Genomic DNA, 6,874 nt, shown 5'->3' on the forward strand with positions numbered 1-6,874 from the left:
AAAAAAAAAACAAACAGTACATTGGGAAATGTTAAAGAGAACCTGACATCAAATCTAAGGCTACCAAACCACTTTTAGCATGCTACAAAAGTTCTTATCTACATGTTCTTCATGTTCAAATCATTTCTTATATAAAGAGGGAGAAATGGAAAGTATTAGGCTCCCTTCCCAAAGGTCATTTTCCTGGCAGAACTCCTGCAATTGAAATGTTCCAGAAGGTGAATACTTCTGTGATTATCGCAGCTAAAATCGTGCGCTAAACTACAATTTTTTGTGAAAGTTCCATTTAAGGCTACGGTCCCACGATGAGTTTTTTTTGTGAGTTTTTTACTCTTTATTTTAGAAAAAATGCAAGTAACCTATTTTACTTAATAGGTGCAGGAATGGTGCAGAAAATGTGCAACATCAAAAACTCTCCAAAAGCTCTTCATGTGAATGTAGTCTAAAAGTATCGTTTCACCAGAATAATCTAATGTGCAGAATTAAGAACCGCTCCCTCGGTGGCTCCCCGGCATATCCGGGTGTTGTGTGGACAGTGACTCAGTGTTACATTACACCTGCAGAGGATGCGTAAGGGGAAATATGTGCCCACATGCCACTTCACCCATGGCTAATCGCTGAGCACTGCACAGGCTTCTTTTTATGTGTTATTGTACATGACATTGTCCACCTTTGTCCTATGAAGAAGTGCACTGTATATACAAGTATTGACTCTTGCATAAGTAATTACCAATTAGAGGTACTGGTTTGAAAGTAAAAATATAACATAAATGCACAGTCCTGTATACAGTAGCACATGATGTCCGCGCTATTATTTACGGTAAGTTTTTGATTCCTCTAGTTTATCTTATGCCTTTCCCCTTAGAAAACTTCTTTCGTTTCTCAGAAAAGCAAGGGGGGTGTACTGTGATACTGAGCTTGCCAGCAGTATACCCTTCTTACTTCCCTTCCCATATTTCCCATAGGACATTGCATTATATCAATGTAATTCAAAATTGTAGGAAAGCTGGGTTACAGTGGTTGTTTCACAGCAAGCCCAGCATTGATCCAGCTTTCCCACTGCATAAAATAAAAAAGGAGGTGAAAAAGGGAAAATTGCACTGCTGAATTGCAAATAAAAAAGGAGACAAGTTGAATAAAGGTGAAAACGGACATCGAGGTCTTGAGAAACAACCTTAAGGCGACCTGTCACCTTGGAAAATGCTATTTACCTGTTGATAAAGGGTTAATAAACTGCAGTTAAATAGCTTTAAAAGGCTGTTAGCAGGCTTGGACTGGCCCACCGGAGAACCGGAGGATTCTCCGGAGGGCCCAGGCACTGACACCTGCTGGCATACTGGCCAGCAGCTGCCTAGGGCCCCCACTGCTCCAAGAGCCCTCACTGCTCCAGGGACTCCCAGCCAGAGGCTATGGGGCCCCTGAGTCAAGGGGGCCCACCCTGTGCCAGCGTAGCAGCAGCTGGAGACAGGATCCTGTCCTGGCTGCTAAAGCGAAATGAATATTCACGCTTCCCCACGCCCCAATGGGCATGGAGAGGCGTGAATACCATTTCTCTTTAATAGTGGGCAGCGTTAGTCGCAGGCTGCAGCTAACACTGCCTGCATGTTAAGCCCCACCACCGCACCACACACATACATGTGGCGCCCCCAGGAGTATGGTCGCCACAGTGGCATTACCTTCCTCCTAGGGAGTGTGATATCATGCTTGGAAGCAATGAAGGGTCTATCTGTCAGTTAATCACAACACACAACACAGTTCTCATTCCAGGCCAGCAGAGGGAGCTCTGAACCAAAACAGGGGGAAGAGCTACTCTCTGGGGGCCAGGAAGGGAAAATTAGGAGTTCGTGTGAGGAGGGCAATGTGTGTGGACGTGAGGAGAGGAGCTGGAAGATTGAGCAGAGTTCAGAGCTGACTTCTAGCTATAGCGCATGATCTGGAGCCCGGTCTCCAAGGTTGTATGGATACTGATGTTCCTGCAACAGAAACCGGAGGAATACGAAGCTGTAAATGCTCTGTTCCCACATAAGACTCGGAGGCACAACAGCAACGGGTGAGCCAGAAGAAGAAGAAGGCTACAGCTGTCTGCCATACGAGGGAGTTCTAAATGAGAGCAAGCAAGTGGAACTTCAGTGTAACACAGTACTGCAAGTACCTAAAATAAGCGCTAGAAAGGAGACTGCACAACCCATCTGATAGAGAGATTCCTAAGTTGCTTCCAGGCCAGCCAGCCTCTGTTCCATCTGTAATCTGGAATTCTGGACTGCATTTACCAAGCAAAGTAAAGGTAAAAGAAACTGCACCCTGTTGTGTCCTTGCCTCCTTCCTGCAAACTCTCCAGCACTGCTACATCTCTGTGCCAGACACTACCCCCTCTTCCTCAACACCTATCCTCTTCATCTACTCTGCCCTGGGATTGCAGCCCTGCCTGTGGAGGGTTACAACATCATTGCTGCACCACACCATCTGTTCCAGAGAATCTGCTTGCAGCGTCGGCTTAACATCTTCATTGCCGAGCACCACAGGTGGCGTCACGTATCATCCACTTATAAACTTTAACCAGCCACACTTAACCTCTTTTACATGGACGCCCAGGGCCACGGACCGGGTCACCGCTACTGTGACACTTCCCTCTGAGTTACCGGCCCGGTACCGAGTACCCCACGGCCCTGGCGGGCGATCCATTTTGGCGTCACGAACAGGATTTACGGAGCCCGGTGTCCCCGGGTCCTGTGTACCAGAGACTGTGTTTTGTGCCATAGACTATTTGTGCAATTGCCGCCATTACCCCGCTGCTTGGAGCGCGCGGGAAGCCAAAGGGGCGGGCCGTCGTGGGCGAAGTCAGACAAAAAGCGCAAAAAAGTGGAGTGCTGCGCGGGAAGAGGCCAGCGCACGGGAAGTGAGAAGCCAAGGCCTGCAGTCACAGCGGCCCCCGATCATCCAGCCTGTAGAGCGGCAGCCGGTAAGCCAGCGCAACCCAGGGCCTGGCCAAACGTTAACTAGGGGGGAGGAGAATGTCTGAGGCAAGAGCAGATGCAGCGGAGAATGCCACCGCACCCCCCACAGCGCCGCAGGATGCAGGGGCCAGCGCAGCTGCGGCTCCAATGGCACCGCAGAATCCAGCAGCCAGCGCTGCCTCCAGAGCACCACAAGAATCAGCGCCCACCGCAGCAGTCCCCATAATGCCGCTGTCCATGCCCTATATACTGGGAGCAGCCTGGCTACCGCAGTACTCAGGGGAGTCACATACCCTGAGTGAATTTAAAGAGAGACTGTGCAGTTTGTTTGAGGTGTATCCTCTGTCTGAAAACCAAAAAGTGAACATCCTTATTGGGAAGTAAAAGCTTGGCAGGACACTGATAAAGAGACTGTTAAAAAAATTCTGGCTAAGCTAAGAAGCACCTTTGACACCCGCACTGCAACTGAAATAAAAATGAGATTCTTAGGGTGTAAGCAGAGAGCGCAGGACAGTATACGGGACTATGCTCTTAACCTGCAGGAGGCACTGCGAGCCATAAATTTAAACTGGAGCAGTGGGCAGCAACTAACAGAATGGTTTTTAACAGGGAAAAATGCAAAGTGCTACATCTGGGCAATAAAAATGAAAAAAGCATACACAGAATGAGAGGAATAGGGCTAAGCAACAGCACATGTGAAAAAGACTTGGGTATACTAATAGATCACAGACTGAATATGAGTCAACAGTGTGATGCAGCAGCAAAACAGGCAAATGCAATTCTAGGATGTATTAACAGAAGCATACAGTCTAGATCACGTGAAGTCATTATTTCCCTCTACTCTTCTTTGGTCAGACCTCATCTGGAATATTGTGTCCAGTTTTGGGCACCACATTTTAAAAAAGACATCAACAAACTGGAGCAAGTTCAGAAAAGAGCGACCAGAATGGTGACAGGTCTGCAAACCCTGTCTTATGATGAAAGGTTGCAGGATTTGGGAATGTTTAGTTTGCAAAAGAGAAGACTGAGAGGAGACTTAATAGCTGTCTACAAATATCTAAAGGGCTGTCACATTGTAGAAGGATCATCTTTATTCTCATTTGCACAAGGAAAGACTAGAAGCAATGGGATGAAACTGAATGGGAGGAGGCACAGATTAGATATTAGAAAAAACTTTTTGACAGTTAGAGTGATCAATGAGTGGAACAGGCTGCCATGAGAAGTGGTGAGATCTCCTTCAATGGAAGTCTTCAAACAGAGGCTGGACAGATATCTGACTGGATGATTTAGCGAATCCTGCTTTGAGCAGGGGGTTGGACCAGATGGCCCAGGAGGTCCCTTCCAACTCTACGATTCTATGATTCTATGATTCTAAAGCAAATTGACCCAGACAGTGTGAAAGATGGAGACAGACTGTTAAAGGAGCAATTTATTGAGGGACTCCTATCCAGTACCCACAGAGCACAGCTGCGCATCACAGCCCTACAGAACTCTGATCTAGACTTTGCAGACTTCAAAGACAGGGCTATTCGGGTGCTGCATGAACCAAATGTCAGCCGTCCAGCGCCCCCTAGGCGCCCAGCGATCACATACCACCAAGAAGCAGCATCTTTCCCTCCCAGCCCTGTGGGGGCTGATGCACAGACTCTGGATAATGAACCATATACAGAACTGCGCCTTCAGGACCAAGAGCTGACCAAAAGAATGGCTGCACTTGCCAAAACTGTGCAGTCCATGCAAGTGTCCTCAAACGAGAAGATCCAGCTGGCCTCCAGTCAACAGGATGTCCCATGGCTACGGAAAAAGAGGATCCCGCCACGCCGAGGGAGAGACAACGAACGCTATGACCAGGACGGACGTCCCATCTGTCGTCGCTGCTGCAAGGCAGGCCACATCGCAAGATTCTGCCACCCTGGGGCAGAGGGCCAATCCCCAGGAGTAGGACCACAAGGCCCAAAGAACTGGTGAGCCAAGTATGTTGGAGGGCGACCGATCCTCCCAGTGGTGATTGACGGCATCCCCATGAACGCTTTGCTGGACACTGGCTCTCAGGTGACAACTATGCCATATATCCTTTACAAGCAGTATTGGGCTGACTCTGAACTTACCCGTGGCCCAAGTGATGAACTGACAGTAGTTGCCAGCAATGGTCAGTCTTTGCTGCAAGTAAGATGTAAAGAGATTACCATTAAAGTGGGGCGAGTAGAGTTAAAATCTCAAGGTCTGATAGTTGTAGACATTGATCGACGAGAATGTAATCCAATGATGACCTTAGGTACTAATGTGATTGAAAATTGTCTTGCCGAGGTTATTGTTTTGTTGCAACAGGTGGCCGAGACTGCTGGTTCCAGTGAACAACGAGTCCTGCAGAAGGAGATCAAGGCCCTGATGCAAAGACAGCAGGTAGAACTGTCTGGCGGAGAAATTGGCAGCGTCCGAATGAGTGATCCTTTCCCCACTGCGATACCCCCCAGATGTGAAATGTTAATTTGGTGTCAGGCAGCCATAGGCCTCAGAGGAAGAGATTACCAAGCATTGGTGGAGCCAGTGAACTCTGATATCCGGCCCACTGTCCTGACAGCCAGAGGGGTACTTGATGTCCGCAAAGGGAGAGTACCTGTACGCCTCTTGAATTGTGGGGAGGAGGAGGCCATAATACCTCGGTATGCCACAGTTGCTAAGCTGCTTACTGTCAGTAACAACGCCATACAGGCCGCAGAGCCCTTGGTCTCATCCGACCAGGTGGAGGACAATGGCTCTGTAAAGCAGCTGGAAGAGTGGTGTCAGCAGCTGCAGGTGGGAACTGACTCCACCCCTTCATACCAAAAGAGTGGGGTTTACCGAGTGACTCAGGAGTATGAGCGGGTATTCAGTAAACACTCTTTAGACTTTGGGAAGGCAAAAGGGGTTCAACACCATATCCCCACTGGAGATCATCCACCCATTAAAGAAAGGTACCGGCCTATACCCCCAACACAATATCAATGTGCCAAAAGTATGTTGCGGGAAATGAAGGAGGCTGGGGTGATCAGAGACAGTTGTAGCCCCTGGGCAGCTCCAATAGTCTTTGTGAAAAAGAAAGATGGTACCATGAGAATGTGTGTTGATTACCGAAAAATTAACAGCATTGCACATAAGGATGCCTACCCATTACCCAGAATTGAAGAGTCATTAGCTGCACTTAAAACTGCTAACTATTTTTCCACCTTAGATGTCACTAGTGGGTATTGGCAGGTTCCTGTGGCAGAGGCAGACAAGGAGAAAACAGCGTTTGCTACCCCAATGGGTCTCTGTGAGTTCAACTACATGCCGTTCGGGCTCTGCACCGCCCCAGGGACATTTCAACGGCTAATGGAGTGCTGTCTTGGACACAAGAACTTCGAGACAGTCGTGTTGTACCTTGATGATGTCATTGTTTTCTCAAAGACTTATGAAGACCATCTGAAGCACCTGGCTGAGGTGTTTGAAGCCTTGTCCAACTTTGGCCTGAAAGTGAAGCCATCCAAATGCCACCTCCTGAAGCCCAAGGTTCAGTACCTCAGTCATGTAGTGAGTGCAGAAGGTGTGGCACCGGATCCAGACAAAGTCACTGTCATCTGAGACTGGGAGAAGCCCAGCAACCTCCATGAGGTATGTCAATTCCTCAGGTTAGTAGGCTACTACTGAAAGTTCATCAAATGCTTCACTGAGATAGCCACGCCTATGCAAAATCTTCTGGTGGGCCAGCCCAAGAAAGCCAGAAAGAAGAGTCCTACATTTGAATGGAATGAGGAACTGGAGAGGTCCTTCACTCGACTGAAGATGGCTCTCACAGGATATGTAGTTCTGGCCTACCCAGATTATGACCAACCATTTGTTTTGTATACTGATGCCAGCAATGTGGGACTGGGAGCAGTACTGTCACAGGTACAGAATGGCAA

The sequence above is a fragment of the Dendrobates tinctorius genome, unplaced genomic scaffold (genome assembly GCF_039654945.1).
Source record: "Dendrobates tinctorius isolate UK_male_01 unplaced genomic scaffold, ASM3965494v1 ptg000154l, whole genome shotgun sequence".
Classification (NCBI taxonomy): Eukaryota; Metazoa; Chordata; class Amphibia; order Anura; family Dendrobatidae; genus Dendrobates; species Dendrobates tinctorius.